The sequence below is a fragment of the Acomys minous genome (assembly GCF_964271855.1).
Source record: "Acomys minous genome assembly, chromosome: 6".
NCBI classification, from domain to species: Eukaryota; Metazoa; Chordata; class Mammalia; order Rodentia; family Muridae; genus Acomys; species Acomys minous.
In genome coordinates, this window is record NC_140487.1 from 119,683,802 (window position 1) to 119,711,520 (window position 27,719).

General features: G+C 47.7%; 1 protein-coding gene across 1 annotated transcript in view; it reads right to left on the minus strand.

Annotated features, from left to right (window-relative positions):
* Positions 1–27,719, minus strand: part of KAZN (kazrin, periplakin interacting protein) — a 977,721-nt gene that overhangs the window by 912,196 nt on the left and 37,806 nt on the right. The gene's annotated exons all lie outside the window — the stretch shown is intronic.

A 27,719-nucleotide genomic window follows, 5' to 3' on the forward strand; every position in this document is an offset into this window, starting at 1 on the left:
TTTGCACTGTGTCGCTGTGGGAATCTACAGAACTTCACCTCGGTGGGGCTAAATCAGCGGCAGGGCCTTTGATGTTGCTCCCCCTGAGAAGTGGGGGTTCTAAGCTGCCCCTCTTTGAACTTGGGCGGGTTTGAGACTATTATCAATCAGCAGGCCACCGTGTTTAGGCAAAATGCCACTATGGGACTTGTAAGGCCACTCTGCCTTTTTATGGGGGTTCTTGAGATGGAACTCAGGACCCAACACTTCCAAGGCAGGATTTGGACTGGCTGAACCAACATCCCCACCCTCCCTACTTAACCTTCTCTCTCTCTCTCTCTCTCTCTCTCTCTCTCTCTCTCTCTCTCTCTGTTTTTTTAATGTAGCAGTTCTATTTTGTTTATATATTCTATTCTCTTTAGTGACATTCCTCACTTTTCTTCTGTTTTCTTGGATGAATAAACCTCGTTAAAGTATGTGTTTGAAAACCCCCCAATATTCAGCTAACTTACAGATACGCTGTTTTCTTGTAAATTTTGGGTCATTTTTGGTCCTTCTCCTACCATGTGTGGCAATTTGCTAAATACTAGATATTGTAAATCTAAGAAATCATCCAGATTCTAGCGAACTGTTGAAATGTTTGTCTAAGCCTTTAGCCAGGCATGGGATCACAAAAGTATAATCCCAGCGGTGGGGAAGTGAAGACCAGCAGATCCTTGGGAAGGCCTGGTCAGCCAGTCTAGTGGCCAGGCTGATTGATGGCCAGTCAGGCCATCAGAGGGCCCGTCTCAAAAAAATAAGTGAAAGGTGCTTGAGGAATATCACTCAGGTCATCCTAGGGCCCCCACACATGTGCTTCTAAAATACTGCTCAGCACATGTGCCACTTAAGAATTTGGTAAGAAATTGTACAGAGACTTTCCTGTCTCTTTGTCTATAGTTTCCACACCCCCCTCCCCTGTTTTTAGAGCATTGTCCCTTGAAGTCTCAACTTTCTGCACCCACATATTCTGGCCTCTGTTTCCTTGTGCCTGTAGGACCACTATAAACCCAGTGTCTTAGTTAGGGTTGCCATTGCTCTGATGAAACACAGTGACCAAAAGCAACTCGGGGAGGAAAGAGCTTATTTCACTTGTAGTTCCATATATATGTCCATCATCAACAGCAGCAAGGACAGGAATCCACACACGGCAGGAACCTGGAGGCAGGAGCTGATGCAGAAGCCGTGGACAGATGCTGCTTACCGGCTTGCTCTCCGTGGCCTGCTCAATCTGCTTTCTCATAGAACCCCCAGGACCATAAGCCCAGGGATGGCACCAACTACAATGGCACCTCCCTCATCAAATCACTAATTAACAAAATGCCTTAGAGCTAGATCTTATGGAGACCTTTTCTTGATTGAGGCTTGCTCTCCTCTCTGATGACTCGATCTTGTGTTAAACTGACATAAAACTAAACTGTACACTCGGCTTTCCAATCTTTGCTCGACCTCTTTTTCTTTGGCTGTGCCTTAACAAATAGGCCAGACAGGAGAAAGCAGAGGTGAAACAGAGGTTCATGTGAATGGCATTCTATTGCCTCCATCATTTGGCCTCTCAGGTCCTGGTTACTGTCACTGGGCTCTGGTATCTTTAGAAAGGTTGTTTGTTTCTTTCCTTCTATTGGCTGTATTTATTTTATAATTTTCTTTAAAAGAATGAAAGAGTTAGTCTATCCGAGCTGTTCCCAACAGAAATAGGAGCTCTATATTACCTCCTAAAAATCTCAAAACAAACTTAAACCAAATGCAAAAAAAAAAAATCATTGTATAATTGTATGTATGTGTGCATGTGTGTCCGCAGGTACCCACAGAAGCCAGAAGGAGGCGTCAGAACCTTGCAGCTGGAATTATAAGCATTTGTGAGCCTCCCTGTATAGGTGCTGAGATCTGAACCCCATTTTATGTGTGGGAAACTGAGGCACATGGTGTTTAGATCATTTCACCTCCTCTCTGATCCTCGCCAACAACAGAGAAGCAGCCTGGATTCCTGAAGTTGGAACCTGTTGAATAATTCATAAGACAGGAGGGCTCTCAGCTCAACTCAACCTTGGCTCAATTGTCTCCATAGCCCTACCGAGATGAAGAAAAATATTTTCCTTGTGCAGTAAGTGTGGTTCAGAGAGAGAGGATTCATTTGGCAAGATGCTATTTAAACACATACATTTCTCTGCCCGGCACTGCACTCAGAGTGGAAGGTGATGCCTAATAGAGGAGAGGTTCTTTAATCTCACACTGACTTCCTAAATCTAAAATACACACAATGCTTGCTTCTAACATACTCCGGAAGATTGGTGGGTGCCGGCACACACACACACACACACACACACACACACACTTCTTTTTAAGCACCTGTCCTTTACGGAGGCATCTGTTATTGACTGTAATGGCGTGAGTCAGAACAAACGCATTGATATTCATGTAGGTATAATCGTCACTTCCACAGGTGTCCCGGCGCAATGTACAATTGCTTAATGAACCCTTAAAATAAAATGCTGCCAATGAGGACAGAGTCTGCTTCCCCTATAAAGAAAATGAAACCCATCAGGCTGGCAAACAGGAGCAGTGGCATCCTCAATATTTTTTTTAATGTGATGGCTTTCTTACCGCAGTTTCTGCAGGGAATAATATATATGAAAACGATGTTTCTCTTTTGTGATTACATTACCATATGGAGTAATTTTTCGTGACAGGGAGGTCATTCCATGGGATGAGTTCTCCACCAGTGAAATGGAAGCCTGGTTCCGTGACAGCCAAGGACAGATTGACTTATTAAAATCATTACATTACAGGGTGGTTTTTTTTTTATTAGCCCATTCACATTTCCTCTCTGGAAAGATCAGAAGCACGGGCGCGTCTGGAGAGCCCATCAGGAACTACGGAAAGGTGGAGTTAGACCAAATGGTCATAATCACAAATGTGGAAATCATCTGGAAGGCTGGATGCAAGAGGGCAACTCTGAGGAGTCTCCTGAGCACAGGATTTAGAGGGCAGACCGAATGGGAGGGGTGAGCATCAGCGGGAGGGAGCCACCTCTAGGATAAGTAAGAGGTTTAGGAAGATCACCCAGGCATCTGAGCTCAAAGCACGCTTTGATGCATCGGACAAAGTCAGTTGTCCTGGACCACAGTGGGCGGGGGCTAGGGGGATGGGGAAACAGAGGGGAACTGGCTCAGCATCAAAGCACCCAGCTTTGCTTTTTCTCAAAACTCCTATCAAGGGCTGGGTTTGATATGCAAATGTTGATGCTCACCTGCTTTGATGCAACCATCCATTCATCCGTTCATTCATTCATTCATTCATTCATTCATTCATTGAGCAAGCCTTTGCTTACTCTGTCTGTCTATATGCTAGGACCAGAAAAACATCAGCAGTGATTTGTGTTTTCAGGTAGTCCTTGGTCTGGTAAGAGATGAGTGGGTCTGATACTGAGATAAATCCCATGGAAGGGAAGGTAGGGTCTATCCAATCCATCAGCACTTAGTGAGGCTTTACTGTGCTCTAAACTGTGTACTCAACCACTGGGATAAGAGAGGCCTATGAGGTTGCTGGAGCTTTAGCAGGGCAGATGCAGGGTAGGTAACCAAGGTGGAAACTGTGGTTCAGCTTACAAAGCCAAAAGCAGTGAGAAAGTCACCTGTAGTCCTGATCTGCACACGTGGCTCTGATTCCAGAGAGAAGATTGGACCCTGGAAGTATCCCTCGTGACTCCTGGGTGCTTTGAGCCCTAGCATGTGCTTGTCATATGCTGCTGTGGAGGCTGACACAAGAACGGGATGCTCTAAGCAGGGGTCCTCACAGAAGTTACCTCTTCCTGTTTCCAACAAATGGTAGGAAGTGACCAAGTATGATCAAAACACGCATGGAGGCTAAAGGGATGCCTCGGTTGGTCACTGAGGTGCAAGCATGAGGACCTGAGTTTGGATCCCCATCACCCATGTTAAAAAGAAAAAGAACAAACAAAGAAGCACAGGTGCATCTGCGCATGCCTGTAATCCCAGAACTGGCAAGGCAGAGACAGGAGGACCCATCTCACTAGCCAGCCCGTCTGACCTTATCACTGTGTGCCAGGCTCACTGAGAGACCCTACCTTAAAGAATAAGGTGATGGGACCGGAAGGTGGCTTGAGGAGTTCAGGGGCTCGGAAAGTACTGTGCCCCTCCAGCTGTTCTCTAACCTACAGAGAGAGAGAGAGAGAGAGAGAGAGAGAGAGAGAGAGAGAGAGAGAGAGAGAGAGAGAGAGAGATTGGGGGTAGTGGGAGATGGAGAATGGAGGATGGAGGATGGAGGACACAGGATGGAGGACAGAGGATGGAGGATAGAAGACAAAGGATCGAAGACAGAGGACAGAGGATAGAGGATGGAGGACAGAAGACGGAGGAGGGAGGAGGGAGGAGGCAGGAATGGGCAGCCGACTCAGCCACTGCCCTGAAGCAGACTGCCATCTGCTCTATGTTGCAGTTCCCTCTTAGAAAATTCTAAGGACTGAGTGCCTGACTTTCCCATCCCTGTGAGACCCAAAGTTAGCACAGTGCCTGGAACACAGAAGGTGGTTAATAAATACACATTAACTGCTAACAGAAATGTGAATTCATGTAGCTATTGTGAGAATCAGTTTGGAGATTCCTCTAAAAGACAAAAAAAAAAAAAAAAAAAAAAAAGAACTGCCAGGGTTGGGAACTGTAGCTCAGTTGACAGTGTGTTTGTTGAGCATGCAAGGAGCCCCTGGGGTTGATGCCTAGCGCCATGGAAACCAGGCATGGCTGTGCAAGCCTGTGAACCTACTACTGAGTGGGAGAAGGAGGAGGAGTTGGGAGGCTTAAAAACCCGTGCCCCAGTGCATGGCCTCACATCTATGCACACATATAAGGGCATCCCTGATTGGACTCAGAGGGCTATGGAGGAAAAGGATGTGAGAACATGGAATTGGGAGCTGGGTGTGAGAGTATGGACCAAGGAGAGCTGGGGAGGAACAGTGGGAGGTAAGATCTGATCGTATTTCATTGTGCGCATATATAAAATCTCAGACAATATTTCTAAGCAGCTCAATGTCATCCTTACCTGCACACCTAGTTACAAGCCAGCCTGGAACACATTTACAAAGCACTACCTGTGTCCCAGCAACCTGACCTCCATCTGTATATCCAAATGAAATGAAACCAGCACGTTGACAAAGTCCCACGTCCCCTCCAGATTCAGAACCAGCCTAAGTACGCGTCCACGGATGCACAGACCGGAAAGGGATGTGTGTGTGCACAATGGGCATCTCCTCAGCCCTTCAAAGGAAGGAACCCTGTCACCTGCAACAGTGAAAACACCAGCCGGGAGGAGGCAGCCCTAAGTGAAGTAAGTCAGGCGTAAGCCTCATGACCTCACTTCTTCAATCTAAAAAAAAAAAAAAATTTAACTCATGGGAATCAAGAGCAGAAGAGAGAATGAGAGCCTGCAGGTCTGCTGAAATGAAATAAACTGTAATTAGAGGAGGGGAGCCTTTCGGGCAGACAGCACAGTGTGATGTCAACAGTTAACAGTTAAAACAATACCCATTTATCTCAAAACTGCAAAGAGGGTGGATTTGAAACCTTCACACCACACACACACAACAACAACAAAAAAAAAGTAGTCATGGGAGGTGATATTTTTAATTAGCTTAATTTGATTATTATGTAATGCATGTATACCAAAACACAACAGATACAGATATCGGTTGCCAATAAAGGCTGAAATATAAATGTGTAAGTAAATGTGTGACAAATGGCTAGATGGAATTCTTGGGGTAAGAAGAGTGCCACAAGCAGGAAGCACAGACGACACTGGGAATGCCAGGAGTCCTTTACAACCTCAAAGCCCAATCTCCTTGACATACTTTCTCCAGCAAGGCCACACCTCTGAATCTCCTCCCTGTAAGCAGCCACCAACCAGGGACCAAGTATTCAAATACCTAAGAATTATGGGAAACCTGTTCTCCAAACTACCACCAGTCTCCAGATGAGTGTCCCAGCTAGACACATCTCACCCCTGTGACCACGGCTCAACGATAGAGTCATCAGGTGCAGCCAGTGAGACAGCCCCCAGGGAGAGGTTCTGACCCCAGCCTTTGCCCCCTACATCTTGTCCTCTTCTGATTTTACACCTGATGTTCTTCCTGAAATGAGTCCTATACACCAGGCCAATTCCCAGCCCACAGTGGACAATACTAACTGCTTAAATGAAGGGTTCTTAGACCCACATTCTAAACACTGGCTCGGCACTGCGATTTGGCCTTGAAAAGAGAGACTAGTGGAAGGATGTCCTTACCCAATTCCTAGTTTGGGGCTAGGGCTGTGAATTAATCTCTTATCACTGTGACAAAATACCAGCCCAGAGCAGCTCATGGAACGGAGGTTTTGTTTGGGGTCACAGTTTGAGTATGTGGTCTATCATGGCGGACAAGGCATGGTGACAGGGCGACTCCATGGTGGCAGGAGCGTGCAGCTAGGACGCCTCTGCTTCCCATGTCTTGGGAGAACAGGAAGCAGAGAGCAGACAGGAAGTGAAGCCAGACTGTAACATCTCAAGTCCCACCCTCAGTGCTCCACTTCCTCCAAGAAGGATTCACTTCCGAAAGGTTCTACAACCTTGCAAGAGAATGCCAATCAGCTATGGACTGTGTGTGCAAACACATAGACTGAGCAGGGACAGTTCACGTTCAAACCACAAGGGGCTGTAACTCTGCTAGAGTGTTCACCTACAATGTGAAAAGCCCTGGGTTCTGCCTCCAGCACAAAAAGGTGTGTGTGTGTGTGTGTGTGTATGTGTGTGTGTGTGTGTGTGTGTGTGTGTGAATGTGTTGCTGTTGTTGCTGTTTCTAAGTAGTTTGAAAGTGATGCCTGGAGCGTAGAGAAGGAAAGTGACTGCTCTACAGACACACAGTGAGCCAGTGGAAGAGATGAGAGCATTATCATCAGCTAAGCCCACAATGTATCCTACATGGAGGCTATAAGATAAGACGGTTGAGTCTTCTATCTGCAAGATCAGAGTCAAAGCCCTGATGTCTGCTTTCTGCCCTCACTAGCTTGTTAGTAAAGAGCCAGGGGCCAGCTAGAAGCCAAGACATTGCAAAGGTTCACAGATAAACACTAGGAAAACCAGGAATGTTAAACTCTCACGGTTGCCTCTTCAACAGAAGACATGTATAGCCTGTTTTCTTCCCAGAACACTGGTAATGGATGTAGTTATGGCCTGGTGACCATATTGGTAGGGCCAGGCCACACCTGACTCTTCCAGACTCTTAGCTTTATATCAGGTTCTTCCTCCCTGGACTTTTATCTTGAACACTGTTTCTCAGTCAATAGAGCTCATCCTCAGAGATGCCACACGTACTTTACAAATGGAACAGAGGTGGTTGATATCTTGGTGACGTCTGCACTATCTGTGTAGGACTGATAGATGTTCCCCTCTGCCCCTAAGATAGCAACAGTAGTCAATCTATAGACCTCTCACATGTGCTTTGCAAAGAGTTTCGATGTGGCCATGCCCTAAGCTTATTGTGTACATGGGATTGAGGTAATGCCTTTCCAACTTTGTGTTGTACTTAAATATCCCTAAAATAAAGTGCCTGGGTCAAACCCTAAAATTCTAAACCAACACCAAGTACCGAGTTGTGTTGGACCAGATGATTTCCTTCTTGTCTCACAGAGATAATTCTCTCTAGGTCATCACATTTACAGAAACCCCCACAAGCCATGGTGACATAAGGACCCTAGCAGAGCAGGACCCCAGCTACTGGCAGACAGCTGATCTCCTCCTCACCCTACAGAGGAATTTGGGGACGACCTCATCTCTTGTTATTTTCCATATAGGATGCTATGAATTCGTATTTCTAAGACAGCTCTCCCGTGGGCTGTTTGCCTTTTTTCCTCTTAAGTCATATAATTTACTGGAATGGTCTTCTTTTTAAAAACAGGGTCTCACTCTGTTACCATTACTGGCTTTGAGCTCCTAGGCTCAAGAAATATTCCTGCTCAACCTCCTGAGTAGCTGGGACTGTAGGTATTTGCCACCATGTCCAGCTTACTAGAATGTTCTGTTTCCCTTCCGTACATGTTCTGTCTGCTCTGAAGTAGCACAAGAGAAGTGTTATGAAACTCCCCACTCCCAAGTAAGACAAAATAAACACAGAATACCCAGTGGACCTGGGTCCTTACGTGGGAGAACAGATTATGATTTGGTGTGCAAGTGACAGGCAGGGACACACTCTAGTCCATGTTGAGATGTCTCTGAAATGAGGTAGGGCTACTGTCTCAGCAGCTCAGGTATGGATCCCACTTGCCCACCCTTTGAGCTGTAGCCTTAGGCCCTGTTACAGACTGGTTCTAACTGCATTCTCAGCCCTGTCACATGCTGAGGCTTTACATGGTCCAACAGAAGAAGGAAGAAGAGCTGATTCAAAATGGCACGCAGCTCCAGTATTCATATAGTCTCATATTTATTCATATTCAGCTCCTCCTCCTCTCCTCACATGATCCAGACTAGCCTCGGACTCATTCTGTAGCCAAGGATGACCTTGAATGAACTGTCGAGTCTCCTGCCTCCACCTCCTAAGTACTGGGAACCCAGGTGCGCACCATCATACGTATCTGCTTATACAGCGATGGAATGGGGACCCAGGGCTTCATGCAGGGCCAGCAGGCACTCTACCAAATGGCCTGCATCCTTCTCCTCTATAGTCTTTAACAGTTAGGTTGCACCATCTCTGTAAGGTCACAAGAGCATGCCTGAGCTAACCTAGCAGAGAGACCCCAGAGATGTCCAGGGAATCTGAGTCATTCTCCAGTCCGACTGCTCCATGTCTGGTACCAAGAGCCAGGATCGCCTCGACACGAGAGGAGTCAATGCAGAGCAGAAGACGCACCCTGGTGATCCCTTCCTCGTCACCCTCCATAGGGAGCTGAGCAGACGTGTGCTGTGCCTGTATCATGCCTGTAAAGGCACAGTGGTTCACAATGACAGCTCACTGATACGCAAAATATGTCACTCTTCCCTGTTCATAGGATCTAAGACAAGATTCGAATCAGTCGCTGCCATCTCCAGTTGTCATTGCCATCTGAACAAGAAATGCTTTGTGCCTGAAAGTCTTTTTTTTTTTTTCATGATTGAGTATTTTGATTGGCTTAGACAGAATCAAACAGACAACCCAGGGAGACCTGGGATGACATATTGTAGGTAAAGATGAGAAGCAGCAGGTGTGGAGGCGATGCCAATGACACCGAGAGCATGAGTGAGGGTGAGGCGGAGCCCTATGCCTTCAGTCAACAGCCCCCCCACCCCCACCGCCCCAAGGAAAGCTACTGTTAGGGCTGCATACTGGGGGGCTGTGGAGGCGGCTCGGCTTTTAAAGTGCTTGCTGCTCAAGTCTGAGGACCTGAATTCAGATTTCCATAACTCACAGAAACGGTAGGCATGGAGGTACACTACGTAGTCACAGTACTGGTGAGATAGAGACAAGCATAGCCCTGAAGTTCAGTGGCCAGCCCCTCTAACCTATCAGCAAGCTCCAATCAATCAATCAGTTAATAGGTGGAGGGTGGTTGAGGAAAACACCTGATATTAGCCTCTATCTCCCACATGCAATCCACACTCATGTACACACACACACACACACACACACACATACACACACCAAGAGTTGACATACATAGATGATCACCTTAAAAGGTCCTATCATCCATGCTCCTGCCTCTGAGCAGCGCCGCAACTGTAGACAGACCCTAGCAGATTCTTCTACTCCTTTGGAGTTCCCCTGCCTTGTTATTCTTGAGTGAACACCCAGGAGTCAGACCCTGAGTGTTCACACCCTGTGAGCCCAGCAGTATGGTCACAGGCATGGGACTCAGCTCAGTATCATGCCCTCCTCCCCCTGCAAAGCAAAAATAACAGCATGCACTTCCAGAGCTGTCACTGGACCCATGAGGTGGGGGCAGGTTCAGCACAGTGCCTGTCTCCAGCCACCCTGAGCAACGGCAGTTTCTAAGCACCCTGTCAGTGCTCCTCGCTAATATTTAAAGCCTGTATCATTCGCTGACAGACTTCGCTTTCTGCCGTCGCAGAAAGATCGGAAGCAGATGGCATTCGGAATACTCCTTCTGCTTAAAACTAAAAATACAACTATTTGGCCTTTCGGCCCTTTTTCCCCTCTCTAGATAAAGTATTCCAGGAGTCTGCGGTGAGAGAGGAGATCATGCAGTGCACTAGGAAAGAAACTTCTAACCAGGGGAGCTTCCATCAGGGGGGTGAATGTCTCTACCTACTGGGCCATCTCACTCCCACTCCTGCTGTGTGTCTTTGGGCATGCCTCTGAGCCACTCACAAACACGCCTTTGTATACCTCTGTATAACGCTAGTTGCTGACCTCATCATAGGATCCTTTGAAAAGGTAATGGCGATTTCCCCCAATATCGCTCTCCATATTTAAATCCAAAAGACAGTCCAGAGTTCCAGAATTGCGTGGGCCCACCTGAAGGCAATCATCTGGCGGTGCTATGGCTTCATGCAGCTATCCCAGCCTCCCTCCCTCCCTCCCTCCCTTCCTCCCTCCCTCCACCAGGTAAAAGCTGGCACCCTGTGGAACTCAGTGGGTGGGATCTGAGCCAAGGTTTCAAGGGCATAAAGAATTAAGTTCCAAGAATCCTGGGGACAATAGGGCCCAGATCCCAAGGAAGGAACAGGCTCAACGCATTCACTGCTGGACAGGACGACGGTGGGACTGACAGAGGGATTAGCGATGGACCGAAAGATGGAGAATGAGGCAGGCCTGGGGCAGGGCAAGGTAAGATCTAGACAGGTTGCTGAGGGAGAAGCGGAAGCTAATGGTCTGCTGCGCTGAGGAAAGACAGAGGAGAAGTGCTGAGAAGGCCAGTTGGGTCAAATGCAGACAAACAAAATAGCAGTGACACCAAGCCTTGTACCAATCCGAGCAGAATGTGGAGCAACAGCAGCTTCTGCCCACCCTGTCAACACTCCCTGCTAAGATTTAAACCCTTAGGACAGGTAGTCACAGCCAGCTATTGAGAAGGAGCTGAACGCTGCCTGTCTTTTGAAGGAAGAGCCGGAAAGACCTGCTGCTCAGGAGGATATGGAGTAGGACAGGAGGCAAGGACTACAGGAGGCCACCAAGGGTGGTGGCCTGCATGTTAGTATTCTCACCCGAGGGCTCTTCCCTTTGATTGAAACATCCCTCCCCACACTCTCTATCTTCCTCTCTTCCTCTCCAGGTTCGTTCTGGTGAGGACAGCTGTAAACAGCTGTTTCCCAATGCTTCCCGGGGGGGCCTTGAGTTTATTTCTCAATCGTGAATATCCCAGTTTGACTCGGCCGATATTTACATATTGGCTTGTTGTCTGTCTCCTCATATGGATTGGAGGAGCACCATCACGAACCACAATGTGGGGCCAGAACACAGCTCTGGAGGCTGCAACTTCAAGAGCTAGGTGTCAGGTTTAGTCACTTCTCAGGGAGGTGGGGGAGAGCCTCTCCAAGGGCACTTGTGGTCCACTGGCAAGAGCTAGTATCCAGCAGCCTATAGGAGCATCACAGGATCTCTGCTTTCAGCTTCACATGCCTTCTCCATAGGTGCGTATCTAGACCTAAACACTCTCTGTCCCTTTTTAAAACATGTATCTTTGTGTGTGTGTGCTCACGTATATTATTACAATGTTTGTGTGTGCGTGCATGAGCATTCGTGTGTGTGTGTGTGTGTGTGTGTGTGTGTGTGTGTGTGTGTGTGCATGTGTGCCCACACACCACCACGCACAACTGCCAGCACCAGGACACTCATGTGGATGACAGCCTTCCGTGAGATCTTCATTTTCCACCTTGTTTGAAACAGGTCTCTTTGGGTTTTTTTCCCTTGGGCTAGCTTGCCCAAAGCATCTGAGATTCCCTCCCTACCATCCTCACCCAAGGGGCACTGGGATTATGGACACTTTACTGCCTCTAGCCTTCAGGTGGGTCTGAGAAACCAACCTCAGCTCCTCATGCTTACACAGCAAGCACTTTCCCCACTGGTCCATCTTCCCAGCCTCCCTCTCCCTTAAGGATATACTTTCTGTTAGATTAATAGTCTGGTATGAGGCTATGAATAGCCTCACATTAACTTAAATGACTGCATCTGCCATGATCCTCTCGTTCAAGTAAGTTTGAGTTTTGAAGTCCTTGGGATTTGGGCTTTGGCATGTGAATTTTCCAGGGAGACATGTCAACCTACATCCTCCATCTAGGACAGAGTTCTTGATCTGTGTGTCGCAACCCCTTTGGGGGTTGAGTGGTCCCTTCAAGGGGGGCACATATCGCATATCCTGTATATCATAGTTACGTTACAACTCATAACAGGAGCAGAATTACTGGGATGAAGTAACAGTGAAATAATTTTAGGGTTGCAGCCACTGCAACACTAGGAACTGTATTTAAGGGTCACAGCATTAGGAAGGTTGAGAACCAGTGATCTAGAACATAGGTCCATGAGAACAGTGATCTAGAACCAGTGATCTAGAACATAGGTCCACAAGACCAGTGATCTAGATCCAGTGATCTAGAACATAGGTCATGAGAACAGGAACGCTGTTCTCAGTTCCTGGCTGTGTTTCCTTCATTAAAAGAGTCTTGGGTATGTAGCAAAGGCTGAACATAATGTATTCGTTCAATAAATAACTGGAGGAAACTGGTGGAGAAAAATGTGTAGGGGCTGAAACAAAGCGTCCTATGGTAGACTTGTTAGCTTGAGATGCCTCTTTGGAAGCCCATGCAACAGCTCAGTTGGTAAAGTGCTTGCCATGAAAGCTGAGGCCCTGAGTTTGAGTCTCCAGTGCTCACACAAAACATCAGGTGTGATGAATGCTTCTGCAGCCCTAGCACTGGGGGAGCAGGGCCTGGAGGACCCCTGGAGCTCACCAGCCAGCTAGCCTTGTTGAATTGGCAGGCTCAGTGAGAGTGAGGCTGACATCAATCCAACCTCTGACCTTCATATGCACATGTGCACATGCAAACACATACACCATACGCACATACACACAGAGAGAGACAGAGAGAGAGAGACAGACAGACAGAGAGAGACAGAGGGAGATCTCATGTAGGCAATTTAGCCAGCAGGTTCTGGTATGAGGCATCAGCAAGCACATGGCATTTGAACCTGAGACTGGAGGGGTCAACTAGGGAGGGACAAACAGTGGCCTAGCAAGAAAAGGGGTCACCTCAAGGACAAGCCAGCCAACCGTGTCCCTGACACCAAGGGATCAAGCAAAGAGATTTGACAAGATGAACATCCCTGGGAGCCCTGCTCTAGCAGGCCTGGAGCACATTGTGTCCTTCCCTTTGACTATCAAAACACTGAGACAATGCACCCCAGTGAATACTGTTTCCCCCAGAAATCTCATGCTGGGAGAAGGAAAAAGCTTGGAGGCTGTTTCCAGCTAGAGTGGAAATTTGTCTCCGGAGAAGAGATTTACAGCTTGTCAGATCACCTCTCAGAGACACTGGAGGCAGGACCACACCTCCAGGGACAGGAACTGTTTAACTATGCATACCACTCACCCTCCCAACCAGAGCCTTATGCTGGGCCCCCTGAGGTGAACCAGGGGGAGGGAGATCATTGGCTAGGCTTTGTTCTTCCTCCCAATCAGGCTACATCCCATAAACCTCTTTTATCTGCTTTTCACTGTAGGCGCCTGTAGAATTGGCCAAGTGAGAATGAAGGGCTGAGCCTGGCTTGATGTATCTGCCAGGCACCAAGTTCTGGTCCTACCAAGTCCCATGACATTACCAGGAGGGACAAGACCCAAGTGTAAGGAAGAGGCCAAAGAGAGACAGGACAATGAAGAAGTAGAGGCAAGTGGTATAGACAAGCTTCTGGGAGCTGGGTTCCCCAAAGAGTGGAAAACAGTCAAGTTAACAGATGAGGAAGAGCCTTGAACTCATTGGCACAGGAGACAACTTCCTGACCAGAACTCCAACAGCCCAGGCTCTAAGGTCAATAATTAATAAATGGGACTTCATGAGGCTGAGAAGCTTCTGTAAGGCAGAAGACACTGTCAACAGAACAAAGCAACAGCATACAGACTGGGAAAAGATCTTCACTAAGCCTACATCTGACAAAGGGCTAATATCCAAAATATATAAAGAACTCAAGAAATTAAACCCCACCAAACCAAGGAATCCAATTAAGAAATGGGATTCAGAGCTAAACAGGGAATTCTCAACAGAGGAATATTGAATGGCTCAGAAACACTTAAAGAAATGTTCAGTGTCCTGAGTCATCAGAGAAATGCAAATCAAAATGACTCCATCTTACACCCATCAGAATAACTAAAATCAAAAATTCAATTGAGAGGCTAGAGAGATGGCTCAGTGGTTAAGAGCACTGCCTGCTCTTCGAAAGGACCAAAGTTCAATTCCCAGCACCCATATGGAAGCTTACAACTGTCTGTAACTCCAAGATCTGACACCCTCACACAAACACACATAAATTAAAATTGAATAAAAAATAATTAACTCAATTGACACCACATGCTGGTGAGGATGTGGAGAAAAGGGAACACTCCTTCATTGCTGGTGGGAGTGCAAACTTATACAACCACTTTGGAAATTAATCTGGCATTTTCTCAGAAAATTGGGAATAGGGCTACCTCAAGACCCAGTTATTGCACTCCTTGGAATATACCCAAAAGATGCTCTACCACACAAGGACATTTGCTCAACTCTGTTCATAGCAGCATTATTCATGATAGGCAGCAGGGGATGGGGACAGATGGTAGGACTTGCTACTGGGACTCCAGGTGAGAGGGGTATAGGAGAATGTGGAAATAGAAGGACCCAGTCGGTCCTGAAACCCTACAATAAGACCATCAAGGCTGGCAGATACAGATTCAGGGGCATACACAAAGTACTGTATCAACCAGGGACAATGCATGCAGTAAACCTAGACCCCCTATTCAGATCTAGCCAAGGGGACAGTGCATCCTCCATGGTTGTATAGAGAGTAGGCACTGACTCTGACATGAACTCTAGTGACCCCTATTTGGCCATTTCCCCTTGCTTGGGAGGCCTGGTGGCACTCAGAAGAAAGGGAAGCAGGCTACCCAGATGAGACCTGATAGGCTGTGGTCATATGGTAGGGGTGGAGGTCCCCTCTGTCAGAGGTCTAGGGGAGGGGAATAGGGTAAAAGAGGGAGAGAAGAGGGAAGATACAAGTGAGGGGATAATAATCGAGATGTAATCTGAATAAAGTATTTAAATAAAAAATTAAAAAAAAAAACAGATGAGAGCAGGGTTAAAGTTTGGACAAGAGACACCAAAAAAGGAGGAATTACTGGGTCCTCTTGGCTTCTGGACTACTTTATGCATGGAGACCCACAGTGCACGTTCCAAAGACCTGAGTCTTTCCAGGGCTTCTCACACTCCAGCCAAGCCTGTCCACCCCACCCCACTCAAAGGTCAGGAAAGCCAGGGGTCACTTGCTGCAAATGCCTGGGAATAAATCATCTCTCCCAGTGGTCCTGTTTCTTTCCTAAAAACCTGGAAGATGTCCCAAGAACTGAGCAGCCTTCCCTGGGCTCCTGAAAGGATGACAGCTTTAGCGGCCTTTGTTGAATTGCCTTCAGTATGCAAGCTTCCCAGGGGCAGGAGCCACCACTTAGCTGCTTAAGCCCAGACTCTCAAACTAACCATTTTCTCCGCAAGGAATCACAGCAAGAAATGACCACCTTGGGAATAATAGAGCAGTGGGGCCATGGAGGAGGCTCCTGGAGACCTATAGTCCAGAGAGAAAAGGAGAGGAGAGGGGGGCAGGGGAGAAGAGGGGAGAGGAGGAGAGAGGAGGGGAGGGGAGAGGAGGGGAGGGGAGGGGAGGGGAGGGGAGGGGAGGGGAGGGGAGGAGAGGGACCTCCTGCCTTGCCTCCTGGTTTCCATGGTTTCCACTCTGGCCTTTGGCACCAGTGATGTGCAGAGCACTAAGGTGGGCAGGCTCCACTCTCCTCTCCTACCCCTCTGAACCCCCAGGAAGCAAGTGCTTCAGTGCAATGTCACAAGCCTATCTGTAAAGCCTTGTGGGAGAAGAGCAGCTGCTCCCTGCGCAGGTGTGGAGAGCACCACATCTGGGCTTAGCATACCTATTCCTGCCTGGCAGAGCCCCCTCTCTGGTCTCAGGAGAACTCTTCCTGAGATCTGCCCTCACATCTGAGTCACTGGCCATCCAGAGATGCAGGCTTTCACAGATGCCATCCCTGCCCTTGGAATGAATTTGACCATTCTGGGCTCTAGCAAAGAACCAGTCAGGAAATAGGTCACAGTGGTGGCTCACCTTTCCAGGTGGGGAGAGGGAGGCTTGGAAGTGAACTTGACTGTGAAACTGTGGTACTCGGAGGCTCCTTCATTTGCCTTCAGGCCACGCTGTCTCCATGGCTTAACAACAGCCACTAGAGTGGCTTCTGAAGGTGGCTCCATCATCATCCCATGGTGTCACTGACTGCAGGAGGAGGGGCCTCCTCAAGCCCCACTAGAGCTCTTCAGCATGCTCTTTCCAGTTCTGATGCACTGCTGGTGGCTCGGTCCTGGGTGCTATCTTCATCAGTTCACCCGCGCCTACTTTCAAGAGTCTGTCACAATTGTGCCTATTGATGATTGACATTTCCTCACAGAAGGAGTGGGCGCGGAGAGTCACTGGACCCTCACCCAAGTTTCCAACTGCTCCTACTGTCCACTTGGATGCATTTCTGCCCTAATGGCACATGGCCTCAGAGGGGAGGTCTGCTGGAGGGGCTAGGAACGGCTAACGGGGGTGGGGTGGGGGGAGCCCCATCTATGCAGCCATGAGGGAGCTTCCATCCACACTGGCCACTGAGGCTGCTTTATGGTCACCAACCCTCCCACCTGTAACCCTTTCCCCCATGCTCTATAAGGGACCATAATAGACTCATTGAGCCCGAGGATGGATGTTGGCACTGCAAAACTTTGGATTGTTCCTGGGATGTCATAAGGTGAGGGTAGCCCTTGCTTGCGTCTCCCCTTTTTGGGAGAAAACTCTAAGAAAGCCTCATTCCCTTCAGGATGACGAGAGTGGACACCTAGTCTTTGGGCCACAGCAAGACATGTAAATGCATACAGTAAAGCAGCATGGTTTAAAATAAATTCTGAAAGCAACGTATGATGGTAAATGTAGGCAGTCCCCACTTCTCAGGAGACTGAGATGGGTAGCAGTCTCTTGAGTCCAGGAGTATGACATCATCTTGGATGTCAGATGGAGAGCCTGTCTCTTTAACATTAAAAAGGAAGACAAGAAAGAAGAAGGGAGTAGGGACATAAATTCCAGATCAGTGTTGACCATTAAAACTATAATGTACGCTATATCTGTGACTTTATATTTTCTTGTATTTCTTAAAATGAAGAAAGATGCAATTAACTTTAACAGCCATTATTAATGCAATATACCCAAAACTAATCATGCTAGCACATTACTAATATAAAACAGCATTAGTGTCATACTTTTATGTTTACTTTTTCATTCTAATTCTTTTTAAAAACCCAGCATGTGGCTTTTAAACTCACAGCAAGGGCATCAGATGAGCCACATACCAAGTGTTGGATGGCCACACATGGAGACAAGGGGACAGCTGATGTTGGCAGTGGCCCGTGCTGGCTGCATGTTCTGGCTTCGTCGCTTGCCTGTGTTGCTCTGGAGAGGCCACACTAGCCCCTGTGCCCTGGTTTCCGCCTCAGAGGTCCAAACACTCAGGCCACACAATCCTCTTGTAAAAAGGGTATGAGAAGGCACTGTTGGTGTGACCCCTCTTACAGAGAGGCTATGAGAAGTCACCGCTGGTGGCCAAGGGCATGGAAGACAGACGGAACCTGGTCTAGGCTGTGAGATCCAGCCAGACTGTCACATCTCTGTCTCTCTCTCTGTCTGTCTCTGTCTCTGTCTGTCTCTGTCTGTCTGTCTCCCTCTGTCTGTCTCCCTCTGTGTCTCTCTGTCTGTCTCTCTCTGTCTGTCTCTCTCTGTCTCTCTGTCTCTGTCTCTCTCTGTCTCTCTGTCTCTGTCTCTCTCTGTCTGTGTCTGTGTCTGTGTCTCTGTCTCTGTCTGTCTGTCTGTCTGTCTGTCTGTCTGTCTGTCTCTCTCTCTCTCTCTCTCTCTCTCTCTCATTTCCTTTCCGGTTACTTTTCTTCCTTGGTCCCCCAAGCAGCCTCCAACTCCAAGAGCAACTTAAGTACCACAATGGAACGGAACGGGAGGGGGTCCCGGGGCAGGAAAAGGTGAGAGACAGCAGTGGGAGAAGAGAGGAACCAGAGGGGAAAGGGAGCAGACCAGAACAGGAAGAGCAAGGGGGAGGGAAGAGAGGTGGGGGGCAGGGCTCTGCCTCAGAGGTTTAAGCACAGCCACACCAAAGGGCCTCACTGATACCAGCAAGGACCAGACAAAGGTGGCTTGTTCAGGGAAATCCGGGCTTTCTGTCCACTGTCCTCTACCGCCCCCTCCTGGACTCCAGGCCCAATAACGATGTTAATCAGCAAAAACAGCCTTGTGGGGAACAGGGTTGCAAAACAGCTGAAGTGAGGAACGCTGTGTGGTTCATGAGCCCCCAGCCAATGCAGGGTGGGCACAGAGCAGTTAAAAAGACACCTGAAAATAATGTTAATCCCGGTATTTGAGATGGTGTGCTTTGTCTGTGGGCAGGTAAGGAAGGTTACGCAGAGTGCATCCCACCCCACATGCCCAGTCCTCCAACATGCCACTGAGCACAGTCCCAGGAGGAAGATGCTTCCCTGGCTTCAGGGAGCCGAGCCACAGCAACACCCAGTTGCATCCTCATGTTGCAAGGAAGCGAGGGCCCCACTGGCACCCCTAAAGGCTCAGCATGGCAGGTCTTCTGAAGCAGGAACCACTAAGCTGTCCACCGTAGCGGCAACCACCACCCACCTCCAGCTCGTGAGCACCCATGTCTTGGGAACACGGAGGCTCACACTTCCATTCTGTCTGGCCTCAATCAGCTTCACGTCCCACAGTGTCCGGTAGGGACTTTGTGACTTCCTGAGGCCAAAACCACAGTTTCTTCTTCAAGATCCCCCCTACCTGTGGGTCCCTCTGCTCAGCCCCTCACCTCCACAGTCTGTGGATGTGTCATTTACCGCTGGGGGATGGCTCCATAAAGCCACCGGATTGAAAATAATTTAAGTAAAAAAAAATGTATTGAATAACCCACCAAACACTGTAGTTTAGCCCAGTCCACTCAGGACTCTATAGACCCTACAGGGGCGAAAGGCCGTAGTACACAAGATATGTGTATGCCCCTGAGAGTGCACGTATGTGCGGGCGATCTTGCACATGAGCGCACATGCATATAGGGTCCAGAGGTCAACTTTGGATGTTGTTCTTAAGATACCATTCTATCTTGTTTTGGGGTTTTTTTTTTATTAAGTTTCATTTTATTAGTTATTTTTGTGCATGGTATGTCACCCGTGGCGGGGGAGGTCAGCCCCCCTGGAGCTGAGGGCACAGACAGTTGTGAGCTGCCATATGAGTACAAGAGTTAAACTGGGTCCTCCGAGAGACCAGCCAGCACTCTTAACCACTGAGCCATCTCTCTAGCACCTTGGAATGTTCTTTTATTTCTTGTCCATTCCATTTACTTCTCCCACAATCTTTATTACTTCTCTCTCCGTCTTCTGATTTGGGGTTTAATTTGCTCTGGCTCATCTAGGACCTTGAGATAAATTATTTTTTATTTATTTTAAAATCTGGCTTTTTAGACGTGCATTTAGTGTGAATGCATGTGCACATACACTCATGCATTACAGGCCATGAGCACATAATCCAAAGACAACCTCAAGAGTCAGCTGGTTCTCTGCTTCCACCCTGTGGGTCCCAGGGATTGAACTCAAGACCTCAAGGCTTGGCTGCAAGTGCCGTTACCCTCTAAGCCATCTTGCTGGCCCAAAGGTCTCTTCCTTTTTAACATAATCACTCATAGCTGTCCTTTTCCTTTTGGGGACTGCCTTTGCCATAAGTTAACCATTCTGATACATTGTTTTTATTTTCACTTTATTCCAGGAATTCTTTCAATCCCTCACTGATTTTTTCCAATGACCCCACTGATCATTCAATCACGCATTGTTTACTAATGTATTAGTAGCTTCTGTAACTGTTGATGTCCAGTTTGGCTTCATTACAATCTGATAAAATAAATAATTGAAGTTTGGGGCTTGGGGGGTTGTTTTGGTTTGGTTAGTTGGTTTTGTTTTGGGGGGTTGTTTGGTTGGTTGGTTTGAATTTTTGTTTTGTTTTGGATTTTTTTTTTTTTTTTTTTTTTTTTTTTTTTTTTTTTGGCCATGGCTTGCTCTGTCCAGAGAATGTTTTGTGGCCTGCTGTGCATGTATTCCAAATCTATTGAGTACAATATTTTATAGATTGTTTTTAAATACATTGGATTTATAGTGTCATTTAACTGAAAGAGGTTTTGGTCTGAATTATCTGTTTGGTTTGAAATCTCATGCTGTTTTATCCAGATGTATCTGTCTATTCCTGTAAGTCCAACAGCGCTGTTCCAGGAGGACCGTTTTTGTCAACGTTTGCCACATATTTATTTACAGTGGTGACATCTCCTCAATGGATTTCCCCTTTATCAACATTCAGTGGCTTTGTTTATCTCTGATTAACTTTGTCTGCAGTTTGCATTATCAAAGCTGAGTGCAGCACCTCCTGGTCATTTTTAACTTGGCATCCTGACTTCCATACATTCACTTTGTGTTTGTGTGTGTGTGTGTGTGTGTGTGTGTGTGTGTGTGTGTGTGTGTTTGCTGATGTGTAATGTAAAGTGCTTGAATTATTGTTTGGTTTGGTTTATTCAGTCTTCTAGTCTGGTCCACTATGTTATGTATGGAGAGGGTTCCTGTAATTCTCTTGGCCATTTTTCCTGATTGGTTCATATAGTCTTTGTTCTGATTTATTCAAATTAGACTCTTAGTCGCCAGCCTTGGGGATGACCGATGATTGGCTAATTCTCACTTACTCACTGATTCTTCTCATGAAACCTCTCCTTCCCTACCTTGCCGTGGCCGAGATGACTGCTGGTCACAAACTGCTTTATTTAGTACTTTCCTGATAAGGTCTTTATTTCCCTATCAGTTTTTAAAGATCGCTCAGTATAATAATCTTGGTTAACAATTATTTACTTTCAATTATTTACTTCAAATACGCCACTGCATGAAGTCCCAGCTTTTAAGGCATCCTGGTGTTACTCCAATGGGCTGGGCTTTGTGCTTAAGTTGGCATTTTCCTTCTATCCTTTAATATTCTTGCTTCTGTAGACTTGGCATTCTAAGTATGTGCTGTGGAGAAGTTCTTCCCTGTCTGTGTCTCTCTGGGGTCCTAATGGTTAATATGCTTGCTTGTCTGTTTCTTCCCTAGGCTTGGGAACTTTTCAGCTATGATTCAGTAAATAGGGTTTCTATGCCTTCAGTTTTCATCACCTCCTTCTACTGGATCCTTGGATTGTGTTAGGAGTGCAAGTGAGCCTCCCACTTCAGTCCCCTGAGTAACGCAGTCACACGGCTGCACACAATTGCATCTAGCTAAACCAAAATAGCTTTTCATTTATTTAGTTATAGTTGATTAGTTATATAATAGTAGTTTATGGATGACATTATTTTTGCCTTGGGGATCAAACCCAGAACATCACGCAATCCAGGTAAATGCTCCACTATGGAGTCACATCCCCAGCCCTCCGATAATAATTTGAAATTAATTTAAAGATTGCTGAAGAGTGAACAACCCTCATCACGATTGTGTGAGTGCATGTCACATTGTACCAAGCGCTGTGGTCAATTAACTCATTCAGCTTTCTCATTAGGAAACACGAGGTCTTATCCCGCTTTACCGACTGGAAAGAGAGGGTGCCAGGAGGTTAAACATCTGCTCAGGGCTGCGCAGGTGGCATGCAGCAGGAACGGGATCAGGACCCAGGAGTCTGGTTCCAAAGCCCGTGGTGACAGATACTGTCCCAACAGCCATTGCACCCACACTCAGGGAGTCAGAACAGAAACCCTGAAGCCCAGAAGTGGGGGAGGGGAGGAGGGGAAAGAGAAAGTAAAAGGGAGGTAGGATGCTGTGTGCAGGAAAACCTCCGAAGCATGGGTAGAATTTTAAGAGAGACGAGAGGAGATACGCAGCTGGTATTTACTTAGAAAATGCTATAACTGCTGATATAATACACGTATCCTTCAGGAGTCTTAGGCACTGCAATCAACACAGCATCTAGGGCAAAGGGCCCAGTGTGCTGAAGATGTGCCTGCCCCAGTTGGGAGACGATGTGGTCCTCTGCGAGACATCATTCGTGCAAGCAATGACCACGGACATGGGCAGCATGGGCAGCAACGTCCCTGGAGAATCCCAGCCTCAGAAACGCTTCTCTCCCATGCCTGCTACCCTGCCCAAAGCAAGCAGAGTGTTCTAGAGAATAAAGGGGATAGAAAATAAAACCTCACGTTCCGCTTTCGTCCCCTTCTTTCTGCCCTCGCTTCCAGCTTCTTGAGAAAATCCCAAACCCATTTCAGACAGTGGACAGGTTCCTCCTAGATTTGGACCCTGTCTTTCTCACCCATGACCCCCATTTCCACTGACCATACAAAAAAGATGTATTTATTTATTATATATACAGCATTCGGCCTATATGTACATCTGCAGGCCAGAGGAGGGCATCAGATCACATTATAGATGGTTGTGAGCCACCATGTAGTTGCTGGGAATTGAACTCAGGACCTCTGGAAGAGAAGTCCGTGCTCTTAACCACTGATCCATCTCTCCAGCCCCCTCTCCACCTCTTTGTTTTGAAAGTGTGTGTGTGTGTGTGTGAGAGGGGGGGGGGGGTCAGGGGGGTCAAAGAATAACTTGTGGGAGTCAGTATCCTCCTTCTACTATGTAAGCTCCAGGTATTGAACTCTGGTCATCAGGCTTGGAAATGAGCAGTTTTACCCACTGGGCCACCTCACCGGTCCTGAAGACTTTGAGTTTTGTTTTGTTTTGTTTTGTTTGCTTTGTTAAGACAGAGGTCTCACTATGTAGCCAAGGCTAGCCTCAAACTCGTGATACACAAGTGCTAGGATTACAGACATGCCCAGCCAGGCCTGGCACTTAAGGCATCTTCAGAGCAGCTGTGCAGACCCTGTCAGGCCCCTGCTTCCTTTAGCCCAGAGCTTTTCAACCTCCCTAACGCTGTGACCCTTTAATACACTTCCTCATGGTGTGGTGACCCTTGACCTTAAAATTATTTTTATTACTACTTCATAACTGTAATCTTGCTACTGTGATGAATCATAATGTAAATATCTGATATGCAGGACGTCTGATGTGTGACCCCAAAAGTGTCGTGACCCACAGATTGAGAGCCACTGCTGTAACACCTTGCTGATGGGGTAGGGACGTGTCTCCACATGCTTGAGGACCTGGGTTAAGTCAAGTCCTCCAGACCCACATAGTAGGAGAAAACCAACTTTCAAAAGTTGTCGCATGCCATTACATGTACATGCGCGCGCGCGCGTGTGTGTGTGTGTGTGTGCAAACTCACACACTAAACAAATAAATGTAATTAAATTTTTTCAAACATCTTGCTGGCATTGGGCTTAAAATTCTAGCTTCCTGTTGTAAGCTGTAATACACAAGTCCCTGCAAATGGGCCCGGGTTTGTCTCTTTTGCTCTAGCTACAACACCCCACCCATACAGACATATTATCTCCCCCTCCCCCACTTCCCACTCACTCTCCTTCCCCCAGAATCTCCAGAGCCAGAGTTCAGGTCCTTCTGCCCAGGGAGAACTTCCTCCCCACACCTCCGTACCTCAGTTTCCTCATCTAGGCAGGAAACTGAGGCAACACAGACAGACAGGAGCAGGTATGGACCCTATGCTGAGCACAGGGGGACCCTAACTGACCTCAGGGGGCTCTTAACTGACCTCAGGGGGACCCTAATTGACCTCAGGGGGACCCTAATTGACCTCAGGGGGACCTTAATTGACCTCAGGGGGATCTTAACTGACCTCAGGGGGACACTAACTGACCTCAGGGGGACCCTAATTGACCTCAGGGGGATCTTAACTGACCTCAGGGGGATCCTAACTGACCTCAGGGGGATCCTAATTGACCTCAGGGGGGACCCTAACTGACCTCAGGGGGACGCTAACTGACCCCATAGCTCTGCTCCAGGCTTCCTCCCCAGGGCAGTTCAAGTGGCTTCCTCACACACGGTGTCAAACCCAGCCCTGTGCCCCTGAGGCACGCAGAGTCGCTGCTCCCTGCAATTTTTGCCGTCATCAACTCTCTCTACCTGTCTCCTCCTCCTCCTCCTCCTCCTCCTCCTCCTCCTCTTCCTCACTGTCCCTTGAGTGCCCCCAGAATCTTTCCCCTTGAGATTCCCCTTACCCAGAGTGCTCTTCCCAAAAATCCACATGGTTCCCTTCCCCACAATCCTAAGGACCTTTTCCAAGTGTGGGGCACAGTAGGACAGAGGGACATACATATCTCCTTTGTGACAATCACTGCAGACAAGGAGTTTTCATCACAAGTTTGGACCAAGTTATCATCAGAACTGGTGCAAAGAGGTGAGATGGAAAGAGGGAGGACTGATTTACACCACACTTGGGGTGTAAAGTGAAGTTTCCCAAATTAGGCTAGGCCTGAGTGGATCTAGCAACAAAGGCTCCCAGAACCCCCCTCATGCACTCAGTGCCATTGGCCAACACCAACACCAGACTCAGAAAGACTCAGAAAGACCCAGGGCAAGCTTGAGAAAAGCCCAGCTGACTTGGGAAACAATCCGGACTGCTCTTGGTCAGTGAGGCATCCGCACTACTGCACTATGAACACAAGGGGGCAGTGTCGCTGCATGGAGCGGTTTTTTTTGTTTGTTTGTTTGTTTGTTTGTTTTTGGTTTGGTTGGTTTTTTTGTTTTTTGTTTTTTGTTTTTTGTTTTTTGTTTTTTGTTTTTAAGAAGCTGGTTGCGGGGGTGAGAGCTTGTTTCTGATGTCAGGGAAGACGCACCTCTTCCCGGAACTACCTGAGGACTGACTCTGACGTTGCCAGGATATACATGATCCACGCGCACAGGCACACAATCCGCACACGCGCGCGCGCATAATGTAGTTAGGTCTACATTAGGTACCTGACCTAAAACCCCAGCTCCACCTACCTACGTAACTCTGAGAAAAGCTCTCTGGCTCAGTTCTACTCTGCTTTCCTTGGAGAGAGTGCATGAGAGCTAACTAAGCCTGGGGGTGTAGCTCAGAGGTAAAGTACTTGACACACATACATACGCAACCATGGGTTAACTTCTCGGAATCCTGACTACCCTCTATGAGCAACAAAGTTAACGCTGAAGAATATGCGATTGTGGTTTGAATGTGAAATGTCCCCAGCTGATGGCGCTGTAATGGAAGGTTCCGAAACCTTCCATGAAGCTTGTCGCTAGGACCTTGAAGTTAAAGCCGGAACCCACTTCCTGCCTGTCCTCTGCTTCCTGGTTATCGATGCAAAGGGACCAGTTACCCCATGCTTCTCCCACCATGCATTTCCACTATGATGGATTACACCCTGTCCAGCTGTAGTGAAAACAGGCCCTTCCTCCCCTAAGCTGTTTTTTGTCCGATAATTGGTCCCCCTTAGGAAAAAGTAATGCACACAATATGTCGGCAAGACGTTGGCGTCCTAGATAGTTTCACTCATTTTCATTTATTTTGATTTTATTTTACATGCATGGGAGTTTTGCCTGCATGTATGTTTGTGCACTACATAGGTGCAGTGGCCAGGAAGCAAGAGATGCCCTGGATCTAGAATTACATATGATGGCAACAGTTGTGAGCTGTCATGTGAGTGCTGGGAATTGAACCTGGGTCCTCTGGAAGAGCAGCCAGTGCTCTTAACCTCTGAGCCAGCTCCTTAGCACCACAGATGATTCTTAATCTTGTCACATTGACAGTCAAGATCAACCATCCCATATGAGAAACAGAGCAGGCCGTGGGCAGCTGGAGAGGGGCGTGCCCTGATCCCTGTGCTTCACAGGATCTAAGCCTAATAAAGGACTGACTTGAAGCCGAGTGGTGGTGGCACAGGTGTTAATCCCAGCGCTAGGGAGGCAAAGGCAAGTGCATCTCCATGAGTTCGAGGCCAGCCTGGTCTACAAAGTGAGTCCAGGACAGCCAGGGCTACACAGAGAAGCCCTGTCTAGAAAAAAACAAAAACCAACCAAACAAAAAGATTGACTTGGTATGGAGGTGAAGAATTTAATGTTGTCAGTTATTACAGCAACCGTTAGAACAAAAGGGGGTAAGGGCTGCTGAGGTAAGAAAGGGTAGAGGGAACAGGCCTGTGAAAGGACAATGTGTGCAAAGACTCTGAGGTGTGAGCCACGTTTCCTGCTACCAGTGTGACTGACTGAATTCATCCTGACATTCCTGTGCTGTGAGGACTTGCTTCCAATGGAGCATTCTGGGCGCTGTGCTGGGAACTGAGGATAGACACGCCCTGATGCTTCCTGACTGCCAGCCTGTCGTCTGCTAGTCCCCTCTCCCAGGAAGTGCCTCCACAGTGCTGGTCGGAATACCTTCCGGGATGCTGTAGCAGAACTGCCACAGACTGGCATTAACTCACAGCTCTGGAGGCTGGACTGTCGACGTTCCGGGGGACTTGGCGTGAGTGAGGATGTCTCAAGTGCCTTGCGGGTACTTTTCACTGCAGCTACCCTAGATGGAAAGGGCTACCCAGGGTGTCCCTTAGGACACTAATTCCAGTCATTATTTTTTTTCCAAAGATTCCACCTTCTAATAGGATCACACGGGGACTCTTTCATCACGTGCACGCAGACACATTCAGATGGCAAGCATATTCAAGGTGGCTCCTGTGCTACTGGCATTGAAAGCTCCAGGGCGCCCAGCTCTGACAGGGCACAAAGCCAGGCTGAAGAGTGTGTGTGGTCACTAGGCTCACACGCTAGTAACCTAACCTATTATTTTCAAAGACATCCCAATCCCAAGGACTTTCAAACCTCCCAAAATGGTCACAAGGCAAGGACTCAGAGTACACACACACACACACACACACACACCCTTGGAGCTTGTGCTGACAAGGGTTCTAATTGGTACGGAGGAGACAGGAAGTTACGCTCATTCTAAAACTTGTCTTTTTTTTTTTTTTATGAAAACCTGACTCAAAGTAACAACTTAAGAACATGTGTTGACTGTTTCCCAACCATGTCTGGGTGCCCAAATCCTAGGAAACAAATAGGGAATGTTTTTCTTAAGAAAAGAATGTATTGACGTCTAAGAGGAAAAAAAAATTAATCCCACCCGCAAGACGAATGTTCAGAGTTTTAAAGCAGCACCCAGAAGAGGGTAAGAGGAGGGAAAAAAGGGGGAAGTGCCACCTGGGGTATACTAGGGTGAAGATGGAGTGAGGGTGGGACAGTTTTCTGGTGCACTAAGCCCCAACTCAGAGTGTAAGCTGAATAGGGGGAGGGGTCTGCGGTAGATGAGCAGGTTCCATGTTTAGAACCCCCATAGAACTCAGCCGCACTTGTCCCCCTTGCTTGTGCTGAGCAGCAGGAGCCAGCCTCTCCAAGAGACGCCTCTAGAAGCATTCACAGATGCCCCCGTGGGAGCTCCACACCCAGGACGACTGGCAAATACTCTGTGTTAGTC